At 41.1% G+C, this 7,500-nt stretch overlaps 1 protein-coding gene across 1 annotated transcript in view; it reads right to left on the bottom strand.

The window, feature by feature from the left end:
• Window positions 1–7,500, bottom strand: part of DCC (DCC netrin 1 receptor) — a 734,614-nt gene that overhangs the window by 423,451 nt on the left and 303,663 nt on the right. The gene's annotated exons all lie outside the window — the stretch shown is intronic.

Raw genomic sequence — 7,500 nt, 5'->3', positions numbered from 1 at the left:
CCCTCCGAGAATGTTTCTGAAATATAGAACCATACTGTGACACTGAGAGGAAACCTATTTTCCCCTCATAAAAATATTGAAAATAATGAACGGAAGTACTGCAAACTATACCAGGTTTACAACATTCATTGAGGGGAAAATTTGGAGCAGAACTGGAATTCAGTTTTCATAGAAGTAGCTAAGGAAATGTTAATGTCCAATGCAGTGAATTGAAGAAGAAAAAATACTATTGGGTACATCATGAATCCAAAATCAATATTTTCATAATTCAATAATTCTGAGGGGCCACGTTTGTTAACTGTTCCTAAAAAGCTCAGTGGTGGACAATTTGTGCCTTTTGTACCTCCTAGTTGAATTTCTGCAATTATTTTTGGGTTTTTTTCCCCTGAAATTTGAACTGTCTGTCTTTTTCTCCTCTAGGAACTCAAAATGGATTGCTCTGCAATTCTTTGTTCATTATTTCATCACAACATGAAAAAGGGTGGTGGCCTAGAGGTGGAGCTCTTGCCTCATAATCAGGAAGCTGTGAGTTCAATCCTAGGTAGGGGCAGATACTTCTTTCTCTGGGCTGTGAGTTCAATCCTAGGTAGGGGCAGATACTTCTTTCTCTGGGCACACTGAGAATATGTCTGCTGAACAAAACTCCTCATTAGCAACAAGAAGGGCATCCGGCCATTAAAAACACTCTGCTAGCTCCATTCAGTTGCCCAGACTCCACCTCCTGCAAAGAATCATGAGGTTGTTAAATGAAGATGATGATTGTGAAGGAGAAGACACAGAATTGAGCAGGACTAACCAATATCACTTAATGAGCTGTTCTGACCCCCCCTCCTTACGCCGAGGCACTCCGACACAAGATTACTGCTAGACCATTTATTCACAGTAAATTAACACACCGACAAGATTTTGGCAGCAATCCAGACTTCCAAGATAAGAAATACACACGAGAGCTTCTCCAGCGTTAGTATATTAGTTGAATCCTGCAAACAGCCTCCTCCCAAAGTCCCTTCTTATATACTCTCTTGGGAGGAGCCAAATTACAACCACCTGGGTCAATTAGCTTCTGTATCTGTGTAGTTGCTGTCGGCGCTTATCTGCCTGCCTTTGACTGACATCCGGGACCAACTCCCTTAGCTCCTCCCCACTGCTCCAGGGCTTGACGTCAGGGACCAACTCCTTTTGGCCGGGCAAAGGAGGGGTGGTGGCGGCATGATTGGCTGCTTCCAGATCAGGAGGCGGGAGAATTAGTGCCTCTTTTTCATCTGAACTTCTTTGCTTTTTAACTCTTTCTTAACTTTTAGAAGGTGAAAAATACCTTATGGAAAAGAGGCCCTGCGTTCTCTCGCCTCCTGCTTTGGTTAACACTAAGCAGACACCAAGCCACTGTGAGCTGGAATATGGTAGCAACTTTGTTGGCTTTAATTATTTAAAAAAATATATTTAAATTTCTTTCTTTTTCCTGAGGAGACTGGTGAGGCTCCACCTCCCTTGCCTCTAGTGACTGCACGTCCCTGTTCTGGAGGCAGGTTGTTCCACTGTCAGGAAATTTATCCTTAGTTCTAAGTTACTTATCTCCTTGATTAGTTTCCACCCATTGCTTCTTTCCCTGCTTTCAGATGCTTTGGAGAATAGTTGGACTCCCTCTTCTTTGTAGCATCCCCTGAAATATTGGAACACTGCTATCATGTCTCCCCTAGTCCTTCTTTTCATTAAACTAGACATACCCAGTTCCTGCAACTGTTCTTCGTATGTTTTAGCTTCCAGTCCCTAATTATCTTTGTTGCTCTTCTCTGCACTCTTTCTAGAGTCTCCACATCTTTTCTACATCGTGGTGACCAAACCTGAATGCAGGATTCCAAGGCATTATAAAGTGGTATTAACACTTCACGTGATCTTGATTCTATCCCTCTATTTATGCAGCCTAGAACTGTGTTGGCTTTTTTGGCAGCTGCTGCACACGGCTGGCTCCTATTTAAATGGTTGTCCACTAGGACTCCAACATCCCTCTCACAGTTATTACTATTGAGCAAGGTGCCACATACTTTGTACCTGTGCATTTTGTTTTCCTTTCCTAAATATAGAACCTTACTTTTTTCACCACTGAATTTCATTTTGTCAGATAGCACCCAATGTTCATCTGTCAAAAACCTTCTGTATCTTAAGCCTATCTTCTGGAATGGAATAAGAATGAAGTTATGTTTTAAAAAAGCTTGGAACATTTCATTTCATCAGATACAGCTATGGACAAATGTGTGTATATCTTTGATAATGTTATTAACAGTTATCAAAGTTAAACAAAGCAATATCATTTTTCAAAGAGGAATGATACAGAAAGACAGACAAAAAACAATCAATAATGATATTAGCTTTCCAGGCTTATACTCTGGTTGATGTGATGGGAGTTCAACTCCCATTATTCCCCAAACAACACGATACAACAGCTGTAGAATTATTAGAGCCAATTTATTTGTAGAGTACTAGATTTCACAAAGGTGAAGAGGAATGCAAGAGTAGGAGATCAAATGATTTTTGCAATCAATTCCTACCTGTTCCGAGGAGACATTAATAAATTATTTGAAAAGAGAAGGGGGTTCAATTTCATTCTTATGCCAATATATCATTGACAATGAAACATTGCTGGGTGACTTCAAAAAAAATTTTACTTTTATTTTCTGAAAACTCTTTTGCTCCATATTTACTGTATTTTTCAGAGTATAAGATGCACCTTTTTCCCTCAAAAAAGAGGCTGAAAATCTGGGTGTGTCTTATACACTGAATACAGCATTTTGTTGCCTCCCAAAACTCCACCCTTTCACCAAAATGGCCTGTGCAGACTGCAGAGTATGTAGAAGGCTTTCAGAGAGCTCCTGGGGGCTAGGGAAGGCAGAAATGAGTGGAAAATGGGCCATTTTTTGCTCAATTTCCCCCCATCCCCCAGGAGTACCCCAGAAGCCTCCTAAAGATTATGTGTGTAATTTTTTTTTATCAAGAATGAGCCAGTTTTTGTGAAAAATGGGCTGTTTTTTGCTTGTTTTTTGGGGTTCCCCCCCAGGAGCACTCTGCAAGCCCCCTAAAGGCTATGCATGCCTTTTTTTGGGGGGGGGAAGCCCCGTTTCCATGAAAAATGGGCCGTTTTTGGGAGGTTTGCAGAGTGCAAACCCTTTTTTTTATAAAAAAAATGACTCTTCAAAACCTTGGTGCGTCTTTTACTCCGAAAAATACAGTATATCTCATCCTACTTCGTGACAAGAGATCAGATGCCAAGCAATGAAGTTCTGTATCAAACACATGCAAGTATTCAAACTTACAATGAAAAATGCCAAGATTGTTCTCTAATGAGCCCACAAAGGTAGCTCAGCAGCCAATTGTAAGATTAGTGGCAAAGGAAAGTGGAAAGTACATGGCCAGGTGACTTCACCGTTTTCTCAAAATGTCTTCTTTGGAGAGGACATCCTCTTTCAGTGAGTGGAGGGTAAAGCCATGGAAGGCAGAGAGAAATTGGTCTTTTCAAATGCATCAAGATTTATTGTGGGTATTCTCAAGACTCACATGACTGTCACCGAGCTCTGAAGATAGTTGAGGAAGTGAGAAGTTAGGAAATAGTCTGGTGAACTGATGAGCAGTGGAACTAGGAAATTGTTCTGTGATGGAGAGAGAGGGGAGGGAGGGAGGGAGGGAGAGAGAGAGAGAGAGAGAGAGAGAGAGAGAGAGAGAGAGAGAGAGAAGAAGAAGAAGAAGAAGAAGAAGAAGAAGAAGAAGAAGAAGAAGAAGAAGAAGAAGAAGAAGAAGAAGAAGAAGAAGAAGAAGAATGGAATAGAATAGAATAGAATAGAATAGAATAGAATAGAACAGTTGGAAGGGACCTTTGGAGGTCTTCTAGTCCAACCTCCTGCTCAATCAGGAAACTCTACACCACTTCAGACAAATTGTTATCCAATCTCTTCTTAAAAACTTCCAATGTTGGAACATTTTCAACTTCTGGAGGTAAGTTGTTCCACTGATTAATTGTTCTAACTGTCAGGAAATTTCTCCTTAGTTATAAGTTACTTCTCTCATTGATTAGTGATTTACAGCCCTGTTTAAGCAGTTTACAGAGTCAACTTATTGCCCCCCAACAATCTGAGTCTTTTTTACCCACCTCAGAAAGATGGAAGGCTGAATCGACCTTGAGCCTGTCAGAATCAAACTGCTGGCCATGAGCAGAGTCAGCCTGCAATACCACATTATAACCACTGGGCTACCATAGCTATTATGTACATACATATATAAGTGTGTGTGTGTGTGTACATACGAACATACAGTATGTACATGCATGTATTTGATATATCTATGAATTTTAATTTTAACTACTGACAACCTCTCTTATAATTCTTGATTCAGAAGTAGACAGAAGAATCACAAATCTAGGAGGGGAATAAAAGCAAGTAAATTTAAACCCAATCAATGTTCATGATTTATTTTTCATCAAGGTTTTGTCCAAAGGATGCCTCAAACAGCAAGAAAGAACAGAAATCATAATGTAAAGCGGGAATTTTATAATTTGCACGATGCAGCTCTGAGATAGAGAAGAAGAAGAAAAAATCTCTGGGGGTAGAAGCTGAAATTAAAATAAATGTGGAAATATTAAAAAGAAGGATCACAGCTGAACTGGTCTACTTTCTTCCTATCCTGTCAATTTGTTGCTCTAGGGAGTAGATAACCTTTGTTCTCAGCTCTAAAAGTTAAGTGCAAAAAGATGAAAGGGAATCAGACTAAGCCTTGAAGTTATAGGCACTCCATTATATTACTACTCTCCCAGTTTTTTATGAGATGGTACCATTTCAATCAAATGCGAATAAATCATCAAATTCTAATTTGATTAGTAGCAAAGCAAGTAATCCAACTTCACTGGTTAGAAATATATTGCTCTTTTTCATGTGTTGTGCACAATAGCATAAGCCCTACGGCAGTTTGAGATAAACCACATCCAGACATTATTGATGATCCTATGCATTTGTTTCTCTCTTATTTTTCATTATTATTTTAGAAGAACCACAAGGCTTCCAAGAGGATTCTGTCCCGGCTTTGGGAAGGACCAGCCCTGCACCTCTATAATTCATGAATTACTCTGTACCTCTTTTTTATCGCCCAAGATTGTGTCATTAAGCCCAAATAGAAAGTCAACATGTCATATGCTCTGAAACTACAGTTTTGGAATGTCTATGGAAATACTCAATCATCCAGGTCATGGTTGTCTCAAAGGTGCTTTTTCAAAAGGCAACTGGACTATGTCTTTTTAACTTGAGGAAGAGGTTTCTCTTCTCATCCAAGAAGCTTCTTCAGTTCTAATCCCCTCCAGTCAGTGAGAATCAAAAAAGTTTCTTGCATGAGAAGAGAAACCTCTTCCTCAAGGAAGATTCCTCAACATAGTTCAGTTGTCTTTTGGGGAAAAAAAACACCTTGATATACTTTTGGAAGTCCTTTGCCTATAGCTTTCTCTGAACATGTTCCAATTTATGTGAATCTTTCTTAAAATGTGTTGCCCAGTGCCACATGTGTGATTAGATTCACACATCAAGTCATGTTTTATTTAATCATGGCTTATTAAATAAACCGGTTGGCTATTATTTAGTATCATCATTTATTAATTATCTTGCCACCCATCTCACCCCAAGCAGTCTCTGGGCGGCTTCATAATGATCTCCGGAATATTTAAAATATATTACTCACTGAGCTTTGGTTAGCAACTGCTAACATCGTCAGAGTGTAAAAGCCATTAAAGGGATACCTGCCTTTATACAATGTTAATCAACTTTGCCATCGCACACGTGATAGGCCCATCCACCCGCCTCCCACCTGTGATTAGCCCTGGGGAGGAACAGTCCAAGCTGTGTTCGATAAGGGAGGAAGGAATAGAAGCATTGATTAACATGCCTGGTGTAAAAACAACAGCCAACCAATCTGTTTAAAGCAACAAAGCCAACATTCCATACACCCCTATCTACATTTATAGAAAAACGGCAGCCCCAATCACGCTTTGCTCAGACAAGCATGAAGCCAAAGGCACCAGCCTGAAGATGATGAGTGGGACCTCAATGAAACGTTGCCAAGATACTGTCAATCTTACACGGGAAAAGACCCGAATATGCCATCCTCAGGCTGGTGTTTTCGGCTTAAAGTGTGATCAGAGCTGCCGTCTTTCTATAAATTTTGGTGTGTGTGTGAAGTGCTGGCATTGTTTCCATAAGTGGATTGATTGGATGTGTGGCTCTTTTATGATTGGTAGATTGGTGCTGATTGGTGCTGGCTGTGTGTCCGTTGTTGTTTCATGTTGTAATGGCCTGGGTGGTGGGTGGGGCTTGTTTGATGACTAGGGCTGGTTTCCAGATGTCTGGTAGGCGGGAGGTATCATCATGTTTATTCATGTTGTGCGGGTGTTTCTCTATTTCGATAGCTTCCATAATTATTCTCTTGTTGAAGTATTCAGTTTTGGAGATTAACCTGGTTCCTTCAAAATTAATTTCATGTACTGTAGCTTTAAGGTGCTGGAAAAGGGAGGATTTTTTTTTCTTTTTTTCTGACTGATATTAATATATTAATATATATTAATCACATTAAATTTACAATAAAATACAAGCTATGAATAAACATGGGGGGAGGCAGGGGTGGGCTTCAAAAACTTTAGCAAGGGGTTCTCTGCCTGGTTGTTTGGTGTGGCAATGATGGGTCTGACCTAGTCTGCCTCCTGTACCATGGTAGGGGAGGGGCATTTTTGCCCTCCCTGGGCTCCAGAGGCTTTCCTCAAGCCTCCGGGAGGGTGAAAATGGCCTCCACAGACACCAAAAGGCCCTCTGGAGGCCAGAAATGGGCCTGTTTCTGGCCTTCCCAAACTTCTAGTAGGCCTGTTTTTCGCCCTCCCTGAGTCTCAATGCGCACCCTACACTTACCTGCATCCAATACTGGCCACATGGGGACTTCTGGGAGGGCGGGGTGGAGAGGACCACCCAGGAATGGGTATGGGGGGTTCTCCAAACTGCACAGAAGCTTAGCTAGAGGTTCTCCCAAACCCCTGCAAACTCCCAGCACCCCAACCCTGGGAGAAGAAAGCCGAGGTGGAGAAATGGTTAAATGCAGCACTGCAGGCTACTTCAGCTGACTGCAGTTCTGCAGTTCGGCTGTTCAAATCTCGCCAGCTCAGGGTTGACTCAGCCTTCCATCCTTCAGAGGTGGGTAAAATGAGGATGCGGATTGTTGTTGGGGGCAATATGCTGACTCTATAAACCGCTTAGAGAGGGCTGAAAGCCCTATGAAGCGGTATATAAGTCTAACTGCTATTGCTATTGCTATAGAAGGGAAGAGATATTTGACTAACACTCCATTATGTATTTTGTATGCAACCCAAGACAATATTGTCCAGGCAAGCCAAAAGGTTGGAAAGCACTGAGCTAAGCCCATTTGCAAGAAACCACCAATGTATAAACTAAAGTGACCCAAATGGTGATAGGTTTGGAGGGCTGCCAA

Source organism: Thamnophis sirtalis, unplaced genomic scaffold (genome assembly GCF_051295495.1).
Source record: "Thamnophis sirtalis isolate CommonGarterSnake01/CBP01778 unplaced genomic scaffold, rThaSir2_p1.2 scaffold_5, whole genome shotgun sequence".
Classification (NCBI taxonomy): domain Eukaryota; kingdom Metazoa; phylum Chordata; class Lepidosauria; order Squamata; family Natricidae; genus Thamnophis; species Thamnophis sirtalis.
Note: the sequence above shows the minus strand (reverse complement) of the source record. Positions and strands in the feature narration are given on the sequence as shown.